Below are 12,737 nucleotides of genomic sequence, written 5' to 3'. Positions count from 1 at the left end.
TAGAATATACTTTTTCAGGTGAAAAAATACTCTTTTAGAATATACTCTTATAGATCTGCCGAAGCTCCCAGGGGCAGAGGGGAGAAAGCCACTGTAATGCGCCATAAGGATCCAGCAGAGGTAAAATGGAAGCCGTGGGAAATTCAGCTCACTGAACCATCGACCGCTCTGCTCCGAAGAGAAAATCTGAATGAGCTGTATTCACGCCAGCTCCTTTATACCATATGTTCAGGGGAGTGGCATGCAAATACCACTCGCCAATTCCCATTGGCCTTTTATCAAAGATCGGAGATGTCACTGGCTCCCAAGATTGACCCCTAGTGTCATTACATCGACACAACGTTGAGTGATTGACAGATAGGAAGCTAATATTTGAATCAGATTGCAAAGATTAGGGGACATATAAACAGTACATTCGGAACCTACAATTGGATAGAATTTTTTCGGATTGACGAAAATAAGTGCATGTAAACACAGATTGATGCCTTTATTTTTACCTTTAGGGAGGAACTCCTCAACAGAGCCACATCACAGGACATCACTGAATAGTAAAGTCTTTCTGGTCATTGATCATAATTTTCCACCTTTGCAAGCTTACATGGTACAGACCAAAAAATAGATGTCAATGGAAATAGTTGTTGTTTTACAGTTGCTGATGCACATGAATCACTTGAGAAATATCTACTTATAAAATATTTTATAAGCCTGCTGTTCATTATCCCTTAAAAGGGGAAGAATATAAAAATACCTCATAACTTAATTTATGAAAACAAAATAATTTATTGCTATTTTCTAACATATTATGGCCCAACAATTATATTTAAAAAATGTTTCTTCAACATACTTCTTTTATTGAAAATTTAGCAGCATGTAGAATTTTTTTTTTGTTAGATATTAACTACAATATAGTTAGCTACTTTTAATTAGCTTGAAATGTTACTGACTACTTTTTTTAAATGGGTAGCTTGACTGTAGTTTAAATATTAGTATGTTAGTATGTAGTCTGACAAGCTACAGTTTCAATGTAGCCTCCCCAACACTGCTACTGACACTTCTGTTTATTATGTGTTTGTGTGAATGGGTGGTTGCAAAATTGCTGGTTACATTGTTCCATGCTTTCACTGAGCTGTAGAATGCTAAACCATAGCAACCAAAAATGACCAGTCTTTTTCCCACATAGACACTCAAACAAAAAGGAAAAACACTGTTTGGACAAAACCATTAAAACCTGCTTTAAAACCATAATACACACAGTCAAGAAAAAAAAAATCACCTCCAGATTTGAGAATTGTATGAGGATAATTGAAATCGCTCTTCCTCCCTCTTGCTCTCTCTCCCTGAAGACTCCCTAAAGGGGTGGGTGGGAGTGAGGGGTATCAACTTACTGAAGACGATAGATTAATTAGTGAAATTCCTCTTGGGGGAAGTGTTAGACAGAGCATCCGCGGTCAAACGGGAAGCATTAGCTTCTGAACCCCCCGGCGCACCCGGGCTTCATCACAGCCAGGGTAATTAATAAGTCCTCAGTGTGAGTAGATGAACACTTATTCACTACTCAGGGACTCAAATGGTCTGTAGTTCAACCGAGCAGAACTGGGATAAAACCTAATTTTGCCACTTGCCAAGTTAATGGAGTCCTAACTTGAAAAGCAAGCTAGCTTGGGAGTTATATTCTTTGGTGTTTAATGCAGCAATGAGGCGTGATTAAGTTGTGTAATTTGAAGGAGACAGCTTTATATGTGATGTTTAGGAGGGCTGAGTTAGAACTGTATCTGGAGGGGAGAAACTGGTGTTTATTTGCATATTATTCAAGAACATTTGGAAAATATTCCACCTTCGGATAATTAGATAATTGCTAAAGGCTTTATAGTATTTGTAGGTTATCTCTGACTAATTCTGAAGAAACTTTAGCAAATTGCATTTTCAATTATCTAGATGGTTCACTAAAGTTCTTTAAAACAATGGGGTTTTAGAAAGGACTGAAAGGAAGTGAGAGTGAACAGCTTAGTTGCCACTTAAAGGGAATAAAGGTCAGGGATTTATGTATCTATTATAAAAGCACCACTAACTAAATTTGACTTGTCTTGGTAGTAGCCAGTTCAGAGGTTGAGTGGGTACTAGACAGTGCTGGGAATCTGGATTACCGTAATTTCCGGACTATAAGCCGCAACTTTTTTCCCACGCTTTGAACCTCGCGGCTTATACAATGACGCGGCTAATATATGGATTTTTCCCGCTTTCAAATTTTATAAAAAAAAATAATAATAAAAAAAAAACATTCTGTGACGTGCTCAGTTTTTTGGCGGCGTGAAGCTTTCATTAGACCAATGAAATTGCCGAACGGGTTAAGGTCAAAACAGCTTTTTTTGTTTACTGTTTAGATTAAATCGAGCGCGCTCAAACTTCCCATCATTATGATTACGGTAGTAATTTTGTCACCCTCACCATGGCAAAGACATGGAGAAACGCATATGATGCTGCTTTCAAGTTGAAGGCGAGTGATCTGGCTGTTGGAAAAGGAAATAGCGCTGCTGCACGGGAGCTTGGTCTTAATGAGTCGATGATAAGACGTTGGAAACAGCAGCGTGAGGAATTGACAACTAAATCTGAAGTTATTCAACTCCGACACCGAAGGAGATGACTTCAGTGGTTTCAGTGCACAGGACGAGGAAGATAGTGACCAATGACTTTCTTGGTAGGCTACTGTTTACTGCAAATGTTTTATTACAAGCCGTGTGTGGCAGCGGGGGCGTGGTCAAGCGCCTGTCCGGGAGAGAAAAGCTGTAAGGGCGCTTACACCTGCGCTTAAATTATGTCTAACACAGGTGTCTAATTTCAAGTGCCCTGCTTCACGTGTCCTTCTTGGGAAAACTGTCACATGGGCACCAGTGTGACAGTTTTCAGGAGGGCACTTGATGTTCCAGGTAAGGCTTTTAATGGCCACAGCAATGTTTACAATCAATTTTATAAAGTTTCTCAATTCTTCTATGCGCCAACACTAGACTGACGTGTGTCACTCTCTCAGCTCTGTGGCTGCTGCCTTTTTATGCCGCTCTCCCCACGCTTACTGAAATTAGACACCGGTGTTAGACATAATTTAGCTCAGGTGTAAGCGCCCTTACCGCTTTTCTCTCCCGGACGGGCGCTTGACCCACGCCCCCCTTTCGTTAAAGCCTATTTATTTTTGTTACAAGCCTGAGTAAAGTTCATTTGTTTCAATGTACCGGTAGGCACCTGCGGCTTATAGACAGGTGCGGCTTATTTATGTTCAAAATAATATTTTATTTAAAAATCAGTGGGTGCGGCTTATATTCAGGTGCGCTCAGTAGTCCGGAAATTACGGTACATAATCAAATAATACAAAAGTAAAGTGTTGGTAATTAGTTTAAATTACATTTTAAAATACTTGTATATTGTAGGTACTTTTTATGGATTACATATTAATGAGGCAAAGACAGTAAATTCTTCAGAATTTTTGATCCCTCTAATTCAGTGCTTCTCAATCCTTTCCTGTAGTACCACTAACACTTCACGTTTTGGATGTCTCCTTGAACATCTTATTGTACTGATTAGCTAAAAGTGGAGTGCCTCATGGTCTAAATTGAGTGTAACAAATGTTTTCGAATGGAGTTGGGTTCGGGGGTGGAATTGCACAAACAGACCTAATACTAGACATCAGCCATAATTACACTAAAGATGGAGCAGTAATCTACAAATAAATGCCAAGCCGATTGCGTTAGTGCACTAAAGCAAGTTTTATTTTCGCGAATTAAGTTTGTTCTCTGCTGTGATAATGTACATGCACTTTTTCAGACTTTTCATCGGTCAAAATTGCTGTAGTAAGTACATTTTAAGTGCCGTTTTTATTTCAATTAAAAACAGACAAATAGCGAGTAAACTACACACAAAAATCCTATCAATTATTATATTTTTATCCATTAAGTTTACTTTAATGCATTTAGGCAACATTGTCAAGCTTATCCTACTTAAATGCATGTGACATCAAATAAAAAATAATTAGGGGACCTGGGTAGATCAGTGAATAAAGACGCTGACTACCACACCGGGAGTCGCAAGTTCGAATCCAGAGCATGCTGAGTGACTCCAGCCAGGTCTCCTAAGCAACCAAATTGGCCCAGTTGCAAGGGAGGGTAGAGTTACATACCTCCGGGCACACTGGTCTAGACTCCACAGGGGACTACTACTCAACAGTCTATACAGCATTGTGTTACCAGAGTGTGGACGAAGATCGGAAGAGTACCAGATGGGGCTGTAGGCGAGGAGCGTGAGGTCCGAGAACCAAATCCGGGTGGGCCAATAAGGGGCCACTAAGAGGACCTGCTACCAATCCTCCCTGACTTTGCACAACGCTCTGTGCAAGTAGGCTCACTGGGGGAAACACATATTTGCGAAGGTGGCCTCGGTCAGAAAGTACCAAAATGGGCAATGGGAGGATTCCGGGGAAGCGAACAGGTCTACCTGTGCTTGGCCAAATCGACTCCAGATCAGCTGAACCATCTGGGGGTGGAGCCTCCACTCTCCCCCTGGATGTAACCTGCCGTGACAGCGCGTCTGCTGTGCTGTTGAGGTAGCCTGGGATGTGAGTGGCCCGCAGCGACTTGAGTCGGTGCTGACTCCAAAGGAGGAGACGGCGGGCGAGTTGTGACAAGCGGAGAGAGCATAGACCGCCTTGGTGGTTGATATACGCTGCCGCGGCTGTGTTGTCCGTCTGGAGCAACACATGCTTGCCCAGGATCAACGTCAAAAGCCACCTCATGTGCCAATGCAGTCGCGGGCCAGTCCAAGGGCCGGCGACTGAGTGCCCGCTGCATACGGCGCCCCAGCCCATTTGGGAGGCATCTGTCGTGACCACGACGTGCCTGGAGACCTGGCCTAGGGAAACTCCTGCTCGTAAAATGATAGGTCTGACCAGGGGCTGAGAGAACGGCTACACATCTGCGTGACGAGGATGCGGTGTGTGCCGTGGTGCCATGCTCGTCTCTCGACTCGGGTCTGCAGCCAGTGCTGGAGTGATCTCATATGCATCAACCCAAGCGGTGTAACCATGGCTGAGGTTGCCATATGCCCCAGGAGCCTCTGAAAGGATTTCAGTGGGACCAGCGTGTTCCGTCTGAATGTACGCAGACAGCTCAGCATTTACTGTGCACGCTCGCTGGTGAGACGCGCCAACATCGAGACCGAGTCCAACTCCATACCGAGAAAAGAGATGCTCTGAACCGGGACGAGCTTGTTCTTTTCCCAGTTGACCCAAAGCCCCAAGCGGCTGAGGTGCCCGAGCACCATATCCCTGTGAGCACACAACATGTCTCGCGAGTGAGCTAAGATTAGCCAGTCGTCCCAATTGTTGAGGACGCAGACGCCCGCTTCCCTCAGTGGGGCAAGGGCTGCCTCTGCGACCTTCGGGACAGGCTGAAGGGGAGGACTTTGTGTTGATATGCCTGCACTTCGAAAGCAAACCGGAGAAAGGGTCTGTGTCGAGGAAGGATCAAGACATGAAAGTACACGTCCATCAGGTCTACCGCCGCGAACCAATCCAGATGCTGGACGCGCGCTAGAATGCGTCTCTGCGTGAGCATCTTATACGTGAGTCTGTGCAGAGTCCGGTTCAGAACTCCCAGGTCGAGGATTGGACGCAACCCGGCGCCTTTTTCCGGTACGATGAAGTAGGGGCTGTAAAACCCCTGCATCTCGGCTGGAGGGACAGGCTCTATCACGCCCTTCTGTAGGAGGGAGGCGATTTCTGCACGCAAGGCAGTGGCATTCTCGCCTCTCACCGTGGTGGGGCGGACGCCGTTGAACCTGGGTGGGCACCTGGCGAACTGAATCGCATTGCCGAGTCGGACGGTCCTGATCAACCAACGCGACGTGTTGGGGAGCACGAGCCACGCCCCCAACCTCGCGACAGGACGGAGTCTAGGGACATCGAAGCACTTACCTGGCTCCTTGTGACTGCTCCCGGAACAGCCTGGGATGGGGGAGGAAGTATTTTGTCCTCATGGCCCGCGGAGACCGGCGGGGTTGTGCCACGACTGGGCGTGTGGAAGCGGAAGATCCGGTTCCAGGGCGCTGTACCTGCCAAAGAAAACCGGTGGCTGGCAGTCGTGATAACGACGGCCGGGGAGACCAGAAGTAGAGTCCGGGGGCTAAAGAAACTGCTCTTTTTTTTTAAATGTGGGTACCACAGCCCGTTGGGCGTGTGGCAAAATAAATTTCATATGGAAATAAGGATTCTCCACCCGCCCCTCCAGCGGGGGAGGGAGTGGTTGCTTACCAGCTCCCGAAGTGCAGTTTCCTGAGTCCCAGAGCTGCCTGTCTCAGGGGCGCTTCGAAGCCTTCTTAGGGTTCTTGGCGGCCGGCCGTGAGGCAGGGGGCGTCGCCGTCCTGCGGGTAGCTCCGCATCGGGGCCGTCCCCGAGGGGCGGGCTGTGTGTGGGGCTGGTGTTGGTACCACAGGGGGACGCTCTGGGCGATGAGCAGACGGGGTGCGGGGTCTGTAGCTCCGTCTGGGCAGGATGTGCTGTATAGCCTCCGTCTGCCTCCTCACCGTTGAGAACTGCCGGGCAAAGTCTCCAACGGTGTCGCCAAACAGCCCAACCTGGGAGATGGGGGCGTCAAGGAAACATACCTTGTCAGCCTCTCGTGACTCGACCAGGTTGAGCCATAGGTGGCGCTCCTGGACCACCAAGGTGGACATCGCCTGCCCGAGAGCCCGCGCCGTGACCTTCGTTGGCCGGAGGGCGAAGTCGGTCACCGAACGCAGCTCCTGCATTAGACCCGGGTCAGGACTACCCTTGTGTAGTTCTCTAAGTGCCTTGGCTTGGTGCACCTGCAGGAGTGCCATGGCATGCAAGGCGGAGGCGGCGTGTCCAGCGGCGCTATAGGCTTTAGCCGTCAGAGACGACGTCAGCCTACAGGCCCTGGAAGGAAGCCTCGGGTGGTTCCGCCAGGTGGAGGCATTTTGCGGGCATAAGTGCACCGCGACCGCTTGGTCCACCTGGGGATTCGCCGTGTAGCCCCTTGCCGCCCCGCCGTCGAGGGTAGTGAGAGCGGAGGAGCTCACCGCTCGCATGCGGGCAGTAAAAGGTGCCTGCCACGAGCATGTAAGCTCCTCATGCACCTCTGGGAAGAAAGGAACGGGGGCGGAGCGTGGCCGTAAACGGCGCTCTGGCCCCAGAAACCAATCGTCGAGCTGCAAGGGTTCGGGGGGAGGCGGAGGGTTCCACTCCAGCCCGACACTCGCGGCTGCCCGGGCAAGCATGGCTGTCAGCTCCGCGTCAGCCTGCGACTGAGCCGCCGCACCTGAGGGTGGGAGTTCAGCTGAGTCCTCAGCATCAGACATGACGAACCCGCTCTCCGATACCGTGATCGAGATCTCATCGTCGTCAGGCGCTCCAAACGAGTTCACGGGTCCGCTGTGAAGCAAACCGGCAACCGCGCCCCAGCACTCGGTTGGAGCATACGAGCATGGCGGGAGTGGGAGGTCCGTGGGGTTGTACCCGGCGGAGAGGCTCCCACTAAGGTCCCCATATCACCCCTAGAGCTAGCCGACACTGCCTCATACTCGTAGGTAGAAGGCCCGAGTCAGGGAAGAGCTGGGGTGGCTCACGCTCTGAGTGCGAGCCGCGACCGCAACGTAGCCATGGCCATGCTCTCGCAGTGAGTGCATGAACCATCCACAAACGCTGACTCTGCGTGGGTAGCACCCAGACACAAGAGGCAGCGATTGTGGCCATCAGACGGGGAGAGAGAACGACCGCAACCAGGCAACACACACAAACGGAAAGACAAAAAGACGCTTCACCGTTTGCGCCACTCTTTTAGAGAAAAATACTCTTTTATTGGTATATATATATATATATATATATATATATATATATATATATATATATATATATATATATATATATGGGAATATAAATATATATATAAATGAAGTTATTCACTCCGTGAGCTCTTTTTCAGCTGCTGAAGCGCCCAGGGGTGTGTGCTCAGCACAACGTAGTATGCGAGGGGGAGGAACACTGGAAAGCGCCGTAAAACCAACAGCTTGTAGAGATGAATGAAACAACAGAGGAATTCAGCTCTGTGACTGCTCTCGGCTCCGAAGAACATATCTGATGTGTATTTGCAGTGTCACTCCTTTTATACCCGTATGTCCAGGGGAGTGGCATGCAAATTCCACACGCCAATTCTCATTAGCCTTTTCTCAAAATCAGAGATGTCCGGGCTCCGCAGGAGCGACCCCTAGTGTCAACTCATCGACACAACATCGAGTGAGTGACAGACAGGGAACCAGGCTCACTGTGGGGGTCAGTTACCCTCTGGCTAACATCATGAATATAGTGCAAATATTACTTTCTGTATAGTGCATAATAAAATTATTAAACTAAGTAAGTGTTAAGGGTCAGTGTTTAAACAAAGATTTTGTATGAACTGTAAGATTAATGACTAATGTCTTTGAAGTCCATCCTGGATTAACTGCAGAAGTTCACAAAGATGCAATTGTCCTGGTTAGACAGCTGATGAAGGGTTTTGTTGGCAATTAATTGATAGTCTATGTATTCCATTTCAAGAGTGTAGTCCATCATTAGACTGAGGTGATGCAGGCAGAGATCAGTTAGGTGCATCGCAGTTCAACCTGGCTGTTAACTTGTTAATTTCGGTGAAGTCTATCCTAAATCCAAGGTTCAGGCAACGGCATATGCATATCCCATGTCTTCTGGCATCAGTTCATCCTCTGAAGCCCATCGTAATAGACTGAAGTGATGTTTGGCTGGCACCGGCTGCTGTTAGTCATCAACACACAATGACACCAAACAATGGTGTCCAACACGAAGCAGGAATGGAGCTGGATCCAGCCGGTTCGGGTTACCTTAGGATAGGAGTCCCAAGGTTGAGACAGGGAAACAAATAAAATAATATTAGCATAGATGCCATTCAGTTTATTGCAGAGTTATAGATCATGGTCCCTGTTTCTGGTTCCGGCAGACCTAACTAAAGCAGCCTAATTGTGAGTTGAAGGATAAATTAGGTGTATGCCTGACTAAATAGATGAGTCTTTAGTCTAGACTTAAACTGAGTGAGTATGTCTGCATCTCGAACAGTATTAGGGAGACTATTCCATAGTTTAGGAGCCAAATATGAAAAGGATCTACCTCCTTTTATGGATTTTGATATTCTAGGAACTATTAACAAGCCAGAAGTTTGCGATCATAATGAACGTGATGGAATATAGCATGGTAGATGGCAGAGTATGTGAGCGGAGTAAAGTGTGAGCAGAATGAGGAGTGGAGTGTCATGATTTTGCCTGGAGCAAGGAGTGTTTTTTTTTTTGTTTTTTTTTTAAATCGGAGCGTCATTCTTTTCTCTTGCTCCAAGAGCGCTCCAATAATGCTCCATCATTGGCAAGTAGTTAATAGTGTTTTAAACACTATTGGAATGAAGGAAAGATGGAATTTGTGATATAACCAGAAAGAATGTGATAAAAAAGAAATAATAATTACAAATCTAGCAGCACTTGGTAATGTTCGAACTCCAGCGTGAAAGTTAGTTTTGCTTTTTGTTTTCACTCTCCCTATTATTGAGTTAAGCTTGCAGTAAAGCTTGACTTATATACATGCGTGTGTCTCGTCTCTTTATTCTTACATCAACCGGCATATAGTGAAAATGAATGATGGGAAGGCGAAGGAGAACACGAGTGGGGAGGTGATTGCCACGATCAAATGTTTGCTGTGAAATCCTAAAAGAAGTGTCCAAAAATACACGATGATAATCCATTCGCATGTGGAGAGAAAATGTAAAAGGTCAGTAATACATACATCCCCTATGAAATATATTGAATAATCATATCAACATTGTAATCTAATGCATCTCAATTTTAACTGTAGGCTATTATGTCCCGCATTAAATAGAACTTAACTTTTAACGACGTAAAACACCAACTGAACTAATCAACAGGTTAATATTGCGTAGTTTGACTTAATCGATTGCCATCTAAATTTATTTTAGTGCCGTAGGCTAATTTATGCATTAAACATTTGCAGATGAAGAAGCTCAGCAAATGCGAATGGAGGAAGATTTAAAATCTTAAAAAATTCAAACACTAGTATTTCTAAAAGTGAACTCTGCATTAGACATATAGGCCTAGTTTTGACAGCCTTATGTAGTTTTGATTAAAAAACGTGAAGAACATTCTGAGAATGTTTTTTTTCTTCTTTTTGTTCACAGAATTATAGGGCATGGTTAATTAAAAGGAGTGAAATAATAGAAAATAATAGGCAATGATAAGGCAATAATACATAGTTTTTTTATTGTTTATTTTTTATTAAATTTATTAAATTTAATGTTTTGTTTTTGTTCTGGTAATTTATATATATTTTTTCATTTGGTGATTTCTATTTTAATTAATTTTTCGGAGTAATTAAAGAATGCTTTGAGCACGGAGGGGAAATTGTTGCCACTCCACTCCACTCACATACTCTGGTAGATGGTCACTTAAGTACTGCAGAACTTGACCATTCAAAGCTTTGTACGTAGTTAACATAATTAAAAAATTTATGAGAAATTTAACAGATAGCTATGTAACGATGATAAAATGGGTCTAATATGATCATATTTCTTGGTTCTCATCAGCACTCTGGCTGCTGCTTTTTGAACCAAATGAAGTTTTTTTTTATTAGTATTGAATGTATGAAGTATTAATCTTGCTGGACATCCTCCCAGTAATGCATTACAATAATCTAGTCTTGAGGTCATGAACGCATTAATTCATTTTTTGGCATCAGCAACAGTGAGCATGTGTCATAATTTAGCAATATTTCTTAGGTGGAAGAATGCTGTTCTACAAACATTGGTAATTTGATTTCAAAGGACAGATTGGTATCAAATATAATGCCAAAGTTATTTGCTGTTGAAGCTGATGTAACAGTACATCCATTGAGAGAAAAATTTATATTTTAATGGCATATTTTTTAGATGTTTTTGGTCCAATAATTAGTACCTCTGTTTTGTCCAATTAACTGATGCACTCTGCTAATTTGGAGAATTTTGAAACCGCATCAGGTTTTGAAGAAATATAAAGTTGGGTATCATCGGCATAATATTTACATTTACATTTATGCATTTGGCAGATGCTTTTATCCAAAGCGACTGGCAGTGCACTTATTACAGGGACAATCCCCCCGGAGCAACCTGGAGTTAAGTGCCTTGCTCAAGGGCACAATGGTGGTCTCTTATCTCCCAGAGGAAGCATATAAAAGGAGAAAAGCAGAGGCCCTAAAAAACTGATCCCTATGTCACTCCATACTTTACTTTTGTTTGGTTTGACAATTCCACATTTACAGAGACAAAGTGGTAGTGGTCGCTAAATAGGACCTAAACCATGCTAATGAAACTCCACAAATGCCAACATAATTCTCTTGCCTATTTAATAGAATGTTATGCTCTATTGTGTTGATTGCAGCTCTAAGATCTAAAAGCACTAGAAGTGAAATGCAGCTGCGATCAGATGATAAGAGCAAGTCATTTGTAACTCTGATAAGTGCAGTCTCTGTACTGTGATGAGGCCTAAATCCTGACTGAAATTGTTCATATATATACTATTTCTCTGTAGAAATGAACCTGTAGGATACTAACTTTTCTAGTATTTGTGATATAAACAGGAATATAAACAGAAAATTTGAAATCGGCCTATAATTACCCAGTTCTCCAGGAACAAGTTGTGGCTTCTTAATAAGCGGTTTGATAACTGCCATTTTAAAGTTTCTTGAGACATGTTCTAAGGATAGTGAGGAGTTAATTTTATTAAGAAGAGGTTCTAAGACTACAGAGAATACCTCTTTTAAGAGCTTGGTTGGTAATGGATCTAACAAACATGTTGTGGCTTTTGATGTTTCTATAAATTTTATTAGCTCTTCATGAACTATGACAGCGATGGATTGAAATTGCAAGTGAGGAAAATTATGAGACACTGTTTTCTGAGATTCTATGACAGATGATTGCATAATTACAATTTTATTACTGATTATTTCAATTTTATCAGTAAAGAAATTAAATAATTACTATTGTGCTGCGACAGAATATCTGGTTCTTTTGAGGCTTTATTGCTAACCAATTTAGCCACAGTACTGAATAAACACCTAGGATTGTTGTGGTTATTTTCTATGAGTTTGCTAAAATATGCTGACCTGGCAGCTTTTAGTCTGTAGCTACAGACACTATCCATCCATGTAGTGCGAAATACCTCTAATTTTGTATTCTTTCACTGGCGCTCCATTTTCAGAGCTGTGTGTGATGGCTGTATGATGCATCTGTACCATGGACTTTTTTTCTTTAATTTTCTTTAATCGAAGGTGGGCGACACTATCAAGAGTGCTAGAGATGACTGCATTTATATTTTCTGTTATTTCATCAAGTTATTCTAGGCTTTGGGGTTTACTGAGTGTATGAGATAGATCTAAAAGATTATTAGTGAAGCTATCTTTAGTGGTCGAAAGAATATTTTTACCTGAATGATAGCGTGGTGTAGATTTAGTAACATTAATATGAAATTTATTCGTGAAGAAATATAAATCTCGATGGATGTACTGTTTCATCATCTTCAACAGCGAATAACTTTGGTGTTATATTTGATACCAGTCTCTACTTTGAAAATCAAATTACCAATGTTTGTAGGATTGCATTCTTCCACCTAAGAAATATTGTGAATAAATAGGACCT

This window comes from Xyrauchen texanus, chromosome 28 (assembly GCF_025860055.1).
Source record: "Xyrauchen texanus isolate HMW12.3.18 chromosome 28, RBS_HiC_50CHRs, whole genome shotgun sequence".
Lineage (NCBI taxonomy): Eukaryota > Metazoa > Chordata > Actinopteri > Cypriniformes > Catostomidae > Xyrauchen > Xyrauchen texanus.
Note: the sequence above shows the minus strand (reverse complement) of the source record.